Source organism: Ornithorhynchus anatinus, chromosome 5 (genome assembly GCF_004115215.2).
Source record: "Ornithorhynchus anatinus isolate Pmale09 chromosome 5, mOrnAna1.pri.v4, whole genome shotgun sequence".
Taxonomy (NCBI): Eukaryota; Metazoa; Chordata; class Mammalia; order Monotremata; family Ornithorhynchidae; genus Ornithorhynchus; species Ornithorhynchus anatinus.
In genome coordinates, this window is record NC_041732.1 from 97,226,963 (window position 1) to 97,239,086 (window position 12,124).

Consider the following 12,124-nt stretch of genomic DNA (forward strand, 5'->3'; position numbering starts at 1 on the left):
TTAAGTAAGGTTTTGAAGAGGGAAAGAGAATCAGTTTGGCGGAGGTGAGGAGGGAGGGCATTCCAGGACCGCGGGAGGGCATAATCCAGGGGTCGACGGCGGGATAGGCGAGACCGAGGGACGGTGAGGAGGTGGGCGGCAGAGGAGCGGAGCGTGTGGGGTGGGTGGTAGAAGGAGAGAAGGGAGGAGAGGTAGGAAGGGGCAAGGTGATGGAGAGCCTTGAAGCCTAGAGTGAGGAGTTTTTGTTTGGAGCGGAGGTTGATAGGCAACCACTGGAGTTGTTTAAGAAGGGGAGTGACATGCCCAGATCGTTTCTGGGGGAAGATGAGCCGGGCAGCGGAGTGAAGAATAGCCTGGAGCGGGGCGAGAGAGGAGGAAGGGAGGTCAGAGAGAAGGCTGACACAGTAGTCTAGCCGGGATATAACGAGAGCCTGTAACAGTAAGGTAGCCGTTTGGGTGGAGAGGAAAGGGCGGATCTTGGCGATATTGTAGAGGTGAAACCGGCAGGTCTCGGTAACGGACTAGAAATAGCCCAGAAACCCTGCTCATATGCCTGTTTGTGTATGTGTGTGTGTGTTTGTGTGTTACATCCATTGTGAGCAAGGAAAGTTATACTGTTATATTTATCAGCCTCTTTTGCAGGCTACTCCTCTGACTTAGAGCCCCTAACTATGTCTGGGTACCCTTCTATTCTCCATGTACACCCACTCCCTTGAAGAACTCATTTTCGCTTATGGCTTCAACTACCATCTCTATGAGGGTGATCCTCAAATGTACATCTCCAGCATGATGTCTCCTTCTCTGCAGTCTCACATTTCTTCCTGCCCAAATCAATGGATAAAATAAAATAAAAAACGGTTTGAAACACCCTCAGCCACAGACCTACAAGAAAAGTCTTAAACCTACTGCCCTGGCTCGGCTCTCTGTTGGACAAAAGCTTACCAAACCCACAGCACCACGGCTTGAGACAGCTTCCTGTTGGAAAACCTTTTTTTTTAGTTGCTCAGGTACTAATCATGGGAATTCCCCAACTTTTTGCCTCTTCCTAGCCAAAGTGCACAAGCTGAGGAGCTCTCGCCCTTCCGATAGACTGGAGCAGACATGTATACGTTAATCATGGAAATTACCTGGATCTGGGCCCCCTTCATCAATGTAACAATCAATCCATCGTATTTATTGAGCGCTTACTGCATGCAGTTCTGAACTCTTGGGAGGGTACAATACAACAATATGAAAGGCAGATTCCCTGCTCAAAGTGAGCTAACAGTCTAGAGAGGGAGACAGACATTAATATGAATAATTATATTTATTATTTACATATTATTCAAATATTATATAGATATAATACTATACTCTATTTGTAAATGGACAAGCAGCTTGTGCTAGTGGTTAGAGGATGGGCTTTGGGAGTAAGAAGAACCTGTGTTCTAATCCCAGCTCCACCATTTGTGTGCTGTGTGACCTTGACAAATCACTTTATTTCTCTGTGCCTGTTTCCTCATCTGTGAAATGGGGATTAAACTGTGAGTGCCATGTGGGACAGGGACTGTGTCCAACCTGATTTGTTGGTATCTACCCCAACGCTTAGTACAGTACCCGGCACATAGTAAGGTTTTAACAAATACCACAATTGTTACTATTATTATAAATAATTACATCAGAGATATGTACATAAATCATCTGGGGCTGCGATAGGGAATGAATAAAGGGAGCAAGTCAGGGAGATGAAGAAGGGAGTGTCAGATTATGTCACATGATTGGCAGATGTTCCAAATTATTCAGATTCCATCTTCAGGAACCAACCAGAAGATGTGGCTCATTAGAGTGTCAAAGATCTGCCCCTTCTACTGGGTGGGAGATGATTAAATGGGGTGCCTAGGCATGACTGCCATCCAATCAAACATATTTTAGCCAATATGCACCAGTACCACCTACCCAATCAGATCAGACATAATCCCAGTCCCATATGGAGTTCACAGTCTAAAAGCCTGGGGGACTGGTATTTAATCCCCATTTTACAGCTGAGGAAATTGTAGCAAAGAGTTCAGTTATTTGCCCAAGATCACACAGTGGGTAAGTGGTAGAGTCAAGATTAGAATCTAGGCACTCGGCTCCCAGACTCGTTCTCTTTCCACTAGGCCATGCTGCTTCAGGGAAATGTGTTAAAATCCTCAAACTAACCCCAGTTCTTCTAAAACTTGGAGCCGAAACTCCGTGTTATGGAAAACTGAGTCTGATGGGAAGCAGCATGGCCTAGTGGATACAGCACAGGCCTGGGAGTCAGAAGATCATGGGTTCTAATTTCAGCTATGCCACTTGCCTCTTGTGTGGCCTTGGGCAAGTCATTTTCCTTCTCTGTGCCTCAGTTACCTCATCTGTAAAATGGGGATTAAGACTATGAGCCCAATGTGGGACCGGGAGTGTATTCAACCCGATTTGCTTATATCCACCCGAGTGCTTAGTATGGTGCCTGCATAAAAGTAAGTGCTTAACAAATACTAAAATTATCATTACTAATTATTCTTAAGATGTGCATTTGTGACACTTCTGATATGTTAACGTCCTGCATGGAAAATGGCTCGTGTTGTAGGGTGAGCATTCTCTAACTCCGCAGTCAATCAGTTGTTCTTATTGAATGCTCACTGTGTGCAGAGTACTGTACTGATCACTTGGGAGAATACAATATAACAGATACATCTCCTGCCCATAACGAGCTTATGGTCTAGATAAACTACCATTCTACATCTCCAGTGCTGATGTTAACATTCTACTTAACATTCTAGCCAAATATGCCAAGGTGGTGCTGAGTGAGCTAGTAGTACCATAGATTATGAGCTGTTGGTTGGGGGCCTCAGTCTTTGCTCACGCTCTGCCTCGCCTAGACTTTGTCCCTGTATTCATCCCTCCTCCCAGCCCCACAGAACTTCTGTTTATATCTGTAATTTTATTCATTTATATTGATATATGTCTCCCCCTGTAAGCTGTAAGTTTGGTGTGGGCAGGGAATGTGTCTGTTATATTGTTTTATTGTACTCTCCTGAGCAGAGTACAGTGATCTCTACGCAGTAAGTGCTCAATAATATTATTGACTGACTAACTGATAGCCCAAGGCCTTGAGGGCTCGTTTTCAATGCCTCACCCCCACTCCCTGGCTCGTGAATCGCATGTGTTTTCAACTAGAGTCAGATATGGGTCTCAAGCCATTGGTGACATTCTACTGATGCGTAGTAATGATAGCCATGGACATTAGTTTCTGCACAAAATACAACTCATAGATGCTTGGCATTTCTGTTTGATTTAGAAATGTTTCGACCTGGTGGTTTGTTCCCCTAAATACCCATATGCTGGAACAGAGGGAATGAATGAATGAGAGATACTTTGTCAAAGGAAGGGAGGAATCAGAATATATGACACAAAAAAATAAGGTTTATGCTTCCCCACTCTAATGTTGTTACTCCCTATTTCTTGGGAAATGTTCTAATTTTTCAAACCTCTGATAGAGTCATTCCTTTTAATCAAACAAGACATTGCTATAAGACAAGTGGAATATTTGCTATCAGAATGATTAAAATGGGAACAGGCAATCCCTATAAATGTGCACTTCTGAGCCAAGTCATTGTTTTAACCTCTATTTGACTGAAACCTCGACAGCCTTTTCTATTATTTATTTCTAAATTCACGAGTTTTTTTTCATTGCAACCAACAGGGTAATAGTCAGAACCATTAAGTATCATGTACTAATATTTGAAAATCCAGTTCTCTTCAAGCATTCATTAATTTTTTAAAAAAACTACTTATATACACAATAATAACCAGGATCTCCCAACAGTTTGTAAACCTTAAAAGTAATTTATTAAACATCAAATGAATCACATGCTGCTACACTAACAATTATTTCTAACAATTATTATTTCAAAACAATTTTATTTGAGTTTCTCCAAACCACTACCAATCTTGATAAAATGGATGATTTTAGTATTTGATCGTACTCTGTATTTCTAAGTGCTTAACAAATACCATCTGTTGTACTGTACTATCCCAAAGATTTAATGTAGTATTCCTCACACAGTTAGCATGCAATAAATATGTATTATCATTATTATTATGATCATTATGTGAGGAGTGAGACATCTGAGCACTCTTCAGGATTTTTGACCCTCAAGGAAGAGTTTGTTTTGCAGGCTTTTTCTAAAAATCAACCACAGAACCATATAATAAATATCATTGATTGTTGAGGAAAAACTTCATAATGCATAAGGAGACACCTAAGAAGATGCGCATGAAATGGTATTTAGATTCTCACAAACAGCTGTGTTCCTCATCCCTGCCAAAGCAGGCAAACACTTCCTGTTTCTGTCTGCTGACCTTCTCCTTCCTCCTTCTCCCAGTGCCCTTCCAGAGTTTGGCTCACCTCAGCCTTAGACTTTACCATATAAGGGAAAAAAAGGACTTTGAGATTCCATCGGTTATTCTTTTCTTTGAAACGTGACCAGATGAAAGCAGAATGAAAGATGAGCCATAATTGAAGGGCACCATAACTTTCATAGTGGAAAAAAATTACTGTTCACATTGAGAGTTACAGAGTGTTCCATTTCCAAATGCTGAAACATTAAAAGCACAAAAAATACTTTTTAAAAATCAGATTTGGAAGAAGTTTTCGAAGGAGAAAAGAACATTTGGAATTGTTGTTCCCCCACAATTTTAACTGTTCTCAGTCAGACTATATCACAGGAAATATGAATCAGATTCCTTAATGGGAAAATATCTGGAATCACTAAGGCGATACCTAACATGAGCCCCATCATTTTAAAACTTTACCTTTAAAATAGATGTTTTCCAACAAACAGTAGATGATACATGAAATAATCAATATTAGACTGACTAAATCTACCTCTGAATTATGCAAAACTTTTTGCTACACAAAGATTCTGCTTGTGAAATATCCTGAGCAAAGAATCACCTCTCTTTCCCAATTACTGCCTCCACAACCAGTGATATTTATTGAGCACTTACTGTGTGCAGAGCACTGTACTAAGAGCTAAGGAGACACCAAAACAGCTGGTAGACATGATTCTTGCCCAAAAGAAGTTTACAATCTAAGTTACAATCTACCATCTTGAGGTGTGATTGGTCAACCTCTCCCTCTAGACTTTTAAGCTCATAGTGAGAGGGCAATATGTCTACCATCTCTGTTATTTTGTACTCTCAAAATTGCTCAATATATGCTCTTAGTAAAACTAAATAAATATGATTGATTGATTCCCCATCTCTTCTCTTTCTCCCATGATGGAATGACAACCGGGGCTGACTGAATAAGAGCCTCGAAGGAAGGTCTTGATTAAATAGATTAGCTGGGAAGGAAATGGCCTACTTGTGATAAATTCCCTGGTAACAGCAGTAGCCACTAAATTCCTCCCTTGGAAGCAATGTGGCCTACTGGAAAGAGTGAGGAACTGGGAATCAGGAATCCTAGATTCTAAATCCATTCTCCTCCACTTGCCTGCAATGTGACCTTGGACAAGTCACTTAGATCTTCTGTAAGTGTAAATCGGGAATAAAATACCAGTTCTCCCTCCCTCTTAGCCTGTGAGTTGTACTGGGACAGGGATTCTATCCAATCTGATTATCTTGTTCCTCTCCTGGAGCTTGGCACATAGAGTTCAATAAATATCCTCATTCTTCTTCAAATCTCCTCCGACCCTACCTGCTTCTAGCACATTAATTGAGGCAGATCCACTTGTAACAGGGTGATGTATTATGGTATTTGTTAAGCGCTTGCTATGTGTTAAACAGTGTTCTAAACACTAGAATAGATAGAAGTGATTTAGGCCGGATACAGTCCCTGTCCCATCCAGGGCTCACAGTTCTAGTAGGAGAGAGAACAGGTGTTGAATGCCCCTTTAGAGGAAACAGGCCCAGAGAAGATTAGTGACTTGCCCAAGATCGCACATAAAGCAAGTGGTGGAGCTGTGATTAGGACACCGGTCTTTTGACTCCCAGGCCCATGCTCTTTCCACTAGACCACACTGCTTCCCAGAATATTTTTCCTGGCTCTGCCACTTGTCAGCTGTGCGACTGTGGGCAAGTCACTTAACTTCTCTGTGCCTCAGTTACCTCATCTGTAAAATGGGGATTAAGACTGTGAGCCCCACGTGGGACAACCTGATGACCCTGTATCTACCCCAGTGCTTAGAACAGTGCTCTGCACATAGTAAGTGCTTAACAAATACCAACATTATTATTATTACTATTAACTGAACTGAGTCCTCAAGTGGATTGCGTACTTGACCTGACTCTGAAATACACCCCTTAATTTACATATCAACCTCTGGGTTTAGGCCTAACAAACTCCTCTGTGGAGTTAGGAGGGCCTATAAAGCTAAGCCCTGTCCAAAAATGCAGTGTTTGTCTACCAAAAGTGGGATAACTCTGCAAGAAGTGGGACCCAAAGTACTTAACAAAGGGAGGAAAAGGAAATCACCCCTGAGTGTATTGGGACTGGCTCAAAGAGATTCACTCTAGCAGCAGGGAAGACTTGGCTAGTCTGAGGGCCTTTTCTAGTTACTGGGTTGGGGGAGCTTATGTCAGCGGAGCTTATGTCTCTTGATTGGGGAGGTTTTTCTATATGAAGGCAAAATGATGTGGAGAAGAGTTTTTATAACTGTGCCTTTCAAACCAAAGTTTCGTGGAAGGGCCCCATAGCAGCTGTGATCCTGGATCTGTGTCAGTTGATGGAAGAGTCCTGCCTTAGCCCCCCTGCTGAAGGCAACAGCTGAGTCCCTGGTCATGTGGGTTATCACTGCTTCCAGGTAAGTGATCCAGCTCTTTGGAACATGAGTAGCTGCAGGGCGAGCCTGTATCCTGGCCAGCCAGTTGGAGGTTTTGGATGGTTGTGATGTCTTTTTGGGTGTAGCTGGAGGCACAAAGAGGAGTCTTTGTGATCGTAAAAGCCACTAAATAAAAATAATAACAATTATGGCACATAAGTGCTTACTATGTGCCATACACTGTTCTAAGCACTAGGGTAGGTAGAAGTTAATCAGGCTGGTCAGAGTCCCTGTCCCACATGGGGCTCACACTCTTTATCCCCATTTTACAGATGCAGTAACTGAGGCCCAGAGAAGTTAAGCGACTTGTCCAAGGTCACACAGCAGACATGTGGCAGAGCCGGAATTAGAGTCCAGGACCTTCTGACTCCCAAGCTCGTGTTCTATCCACTAAGCCACACTGCTCCTCTCCCTATCTCATGTTTGTCAGGGGAGTTACGGAAGTGCTGGCATTGAGCCATAGGGAACGTTTCTTTTGAACTGCTCTCTTTTTTCTTTATGCCTCTTTCCTCTCTTGCCTCTCTTTGTCCCTGTGTTCCTGGCACGCTGTCGTCCTGGAGTTCCAGCTTTCACTCTCCCTACCCGGGACCCTGACTTCTGCTCTGTGTTGCCAAAGCTCAGCAGGGAACTCCCGGCCCTCAGCTGACCTCTTGGCTGAGAAACAATGACAGTGAGAAACAGGAGGGAGAATGGAGGCTTGAAGCATCAAGCAAACAGTTCGCTGACTCAACTGGAATGCCATAGATGGTTTTAAAACTTTTGAACAAAACCCTTCAGTGAGTCAAGTGAAATACCTAAATGGGTACTAACAGAGCCTGAATCAGAAATGGGAAACGAACTGTGTTTTCTCTGGCCTCCTATTCAGAATGGTGCTTGTGGAATCAGTTTCTTCTTGGGGAAATGCAGCATTATTAGGTTTGCTTCTGATTATCAGTTGAACGAGGTGGCAAAATTAATGCTTTTTAACTTGCAAGAAGGTAATGCTTTTTCCAAAGGCAATGAGAAAGGCATGTGTCCTGTTGGTAATAAACCACTGTGCAATTAATGAACTCACTGCACATATTGATTTTGGTTTTGCTCAGTCAATCCAATTAGTGGGTCTTATCCTATTCCTTAAAAAAGAAAATTAAAATGCTTCGGGGACTTGTTCAGTGGCACCTAATCATAGCTGAGAGGTTGTTAAAATAACAGAAGTTCAATACTCCCGTTTTCAGCTTAATCAAGTGATGGAGAATCTATAAAACGGAATGAGAATAACAAGGAACCTATTGATGCCCAAGGATATTCTGTTCCCTAACCCCTCCAAAGATGAGCGAGAATATTAATGTGGGAGAGGTGGCAGCAGCATGAATTTGTTCTTTGTTCAAGTGAGTGCCCCACCCCAACAATATAACTACAGATAACCTCCTCATTTTAGAAAGTGATTTACAACATAATTTAAGCTTTATACCTCCCTGCACCTGTGAAACACCGTGTATTTTTTTTTTCCTCTCATGTCCAAAATGGATGGTGTTGCTTCTGGTGTCTGACTGGAAAGATAATGCATTTGCACTCCATTTCTCAATGATCCTGCTGACCTTCCTGCCTCCCATGTCTCCCCACTGTCCACACTTCACTCTGCCTTCCAGATCATTTTTCTACAAAGATGATCAGTCCACATTTTCCCACTTCTCGAGAACCTCCAGTGGTTTCCCATCCATCTCGGCATCGGATAGAGACTCTTTACCACTGGCTTTAAAGCATTCAGGCAGCTTGCTCCCTCCTAACTTTGCTTGCTGATTTCATACTACAACCCATCCTGCATACTTTGCTCCTCTAATACCAATCAACGCAATGTACCTCGATCTCACCCATCTCACCAACGACCCTTTGGCCTCGGATTGCCTTTGGACCGGAACTCCCACCTACGTCACCTCTGACAGTCACTCTCCCCACCTTCAAAGTCTTACTGAAATCACATCTCCTCCAAGATGTTTAGCCCAAGTAAGCCCTCATTTCCCCAATTCTCTCGTCTTTCTGTATCACTTCTGCATTTGGATTTGTACCCTTTTAAAGACTTGATATTCACCTCACTCTAAGTTCCACGGCACTTATATCTGTAATTTGTTTAAATGTCTTTCTCTGCCTCTAGACTGTAAGTTCCTTGTGGGCAGGGAAAATGGCTACAAACTCTTTACCTTGTACTCTCCCAGTGCTCTGCATAGAGTAAGCTCTTAGTAAATATCACTGCTGAGTAGTCGTTTTTCAGACTTATTTACCCTTCTTTATCCTGCTTTTCCTATCAAACAGTGGTATTTATTGAGCTCTTACTGGGTGCAGAATAATCTATCAAAGGTTTTCATTCAGCATTTACTTCGGACATAGCACTGCACTAAATGCTTGGGAGAGTAGAGTATAAAAAGTTGGTAGACGTGTTCCTTGCCCATAAGGAGTTCATAATCTAGGGTGGGAGACAGATGTTAAAATAAATTATAGAAATATTCATGTGTGTAGGTCTGAGGGTGGGGTGAAAAATCAAATGCTTAAAAGGGTACAGATTCAGGTAAATGTGTGATGTGGAGGAAGGGTAAGGCAAATGATGGCTTAGTCAGGGAAGACTTCTTGGAGGAGATAGGATTTTAGTAGGTGGTCTTTAATATATCAGTCATATCTACTGAGTACTTTCTGTGCATTAAGCGCTTGGGAGAGTACAGTATAACAGAGTAGATAGACATGTTCCCTGCACACAACGAGCTTACAGTCCAGAGGAAGTATATGAAGTAGGAGGGAGTTCCTGGATCCCTTCATCCATGGCTATCATTTACATGACAATTAAAGGCTCTTTCTTTTGTTTTAACCTCCAAAATGGTGTGCTCATTTTAAACAACTGGGATTAGTGTATTCTCTATTTTTTCTGCTTTTTCTGTGCTGCTTCCTCTGATCTCCCCTTCAAAATGAAAGCCAAAGCCCAAATATTACCTTTACATTTAGGGATGAGAGTCAAAGGAGCATGAAACCTTTGTTTTTGATGCAGTAAATAAATAATAATGATGATAATAATAGTGCTATTTGTTAAGCACTTATTATGTTCCAGGCACTGTTCTAAGTGCTGGGGTAAATACAAGATAATCAGGTTGGATAGTCCCTGTTTCATACGGGGCTCAAAATCTTAATCCTGTTTTACAGATGAGGGAACTACGGCACAGAGAAGTTAAGTGACTTGCTCAAGGTCACCCAGCAGACAAGTGGCACAGGTAGGATTAGAATCCAGGTCCTTCTGACAACCTGGCCTGTGCTCTATCCACTAGGCCGTGCCGCTTCTGGGTTAATAATAGTAATAATAATAATAATTATGATGATATTTGTTAAACCCTTGCTATGTCAAGCACTGTTCTAAACGCTGGGGTAGATACACCCATTGTTGGGTAGGGATTGTCTCTATCTGTTCCCGAATTCTACTGCCCAAGCACTTAGTACAGTGCTCTCCACACAGTCAGCGCTAAATAAATACAATTGTTTGAATGAATGAACGATTGAATGAATACAAGTTAATCAGGTTGGACACAGCCCCTACTCCACATGGGGCTCACAGTCTTAATCTCCATTGTACAGATGAGACAACTGAGACACAAATAAGTTGTGACTTGCCCAAGGTCACACAGAGGACAAGTGGCAGGGCCAGAATTAGAACCTTGGTCTTTCTGATTCCAAGACCCATGCTCTATCTTTACCCACTAGTTCATGCTGCTTCCAAACTCACCTCAGCTATTTTTTTTTGCCAAAAGTTAAACTTCTATCTCTCAATTTCTTTGTCTGTAAAATGGTGTTGAAATGCCTGTCCCATCCCCTTTAGAGGTGAGTCTCATGTGGGGCAAGGACTGTCTGATCTGTCTGTATTGTATTTACCACAGTGTGTAGCCCATTACTAGTATTATTTTCCATTCATAGGCAACTATGAATCAAAAAAATGATCTTCCTATTGGTTGACACTTCACTAAGAGGCTGTGACTGCCAAGTGTTAAACCCATAAAGTTTTAGTTCATTACCCCATACCCCAAAAAGACCAAGAAGGTATAAATCCCTTCCTGGTCACTGTTATCCTCTAAAGAGTAATGCATGATTTGTTGGGTGTTATTTTTCCTGCTTTCTCCTCAGGTACTAAGTCACTCATTTTCCAGAAATGTTTTTCCTTCCTTCTGTATTTCTGAGAACTTGATCAATCACTGCTCTGTACTGGTGGTAGAACCACAGCTACTGAGTTTGTCTGCAACATTTTGGATCCATTCTTTGGGGAACAGGTCTGGTGAGCTTTCATTCGGACAAATTGGGCCACCGGGTTAGATGACACGTGAGAAACAGCGTGGCTCAGTAGAAAGAGCAAGGGCTTGGGAGTCAGAGGTCATGGGTTCTAATCCTGACTCCTTCACTTGTCAGCTGTGTGACTTTGGGCAAGTCACTTAACCTCTCTCTGCCTCAGTTACCTTATCTGTAAAATGGGGATCAAGACCGTGAGCCCCATGTGGGTCAACCTAATTACCTTGTATCTCCGCAGCGCTTAGAACAGTGCCTGGCACATAGTAAGCATTTAACAAATGCCATTATTATTATTACTATTGTGACACATTTCTCTGTAATCTTTTTCATGTCTCCCTTTCTCAAAGTTCTATTTGAGCTTTTTAACTACCTTTTTTCTTAGGCAAGAATTTGAAATTGTCTTTCAAGAGACTTGCCTTTGCTCCTCTGCTTTTCCAAGGTAGTTACTATCTTAAACACTAATAAGATGCTCTCAGAACAGATTATCAGAATTTTGAAGTTTTTGGTCCCTCTTTACTTATATGGCAGTAGTGTGAGGACAACAAGGAGATCTTTCCCCTTAGCAGTAAAGACAAAGTTTCTGCTGATGGAAAGGGAGAGGATTCTCATGGGACTCTGAGGGAACATCAGGTACAGAGAGTTGATTTGAACTAAGAAAGTCTCCAATCTTTTCTAGGCAAGAATCACTGGCCCCCGGCACCCAAAACCTTGGCCAATGTTTTGCATGTGGAAGAGACCCATCTCTAGTGCCTGCCTGATGCCAACCTAATTTCTAGTAGGAAAATTGTCACATATTCTACCTGTGAGGGCAATTAGGGTATTTGACTTGGTACCCAGCTAATGTTAAGGGGATTTGCTACCACTTCTTTTTTATCACAATTCAGCATGATGGGGCTGAAAAGTGTAAAGATGATTTTGTGAAGACAGGATACTTATGCTAGAACCCTGCATCATGCCTTTTTAAAATGGCATTTGAGTGCTTATTGTGAGCCAGATACTATGAT

General features: G+C 42.1%; 1 protein-coding gene across 4 annotated transcripts in view; it reads right to left on the reverse strand.

Annotated features, from left to right (window-relative positions):
- ARHGAP28 (Rho GTPase activating protein 28) overlaps window positions 1-12,124 on the reverse strand; it is a 158,879-nt gene that overhangs the window by 76,010 nt on the left and 70,745 nt on the right. The gene's annotated exons all lie outside the window — the stretch shown is intronic.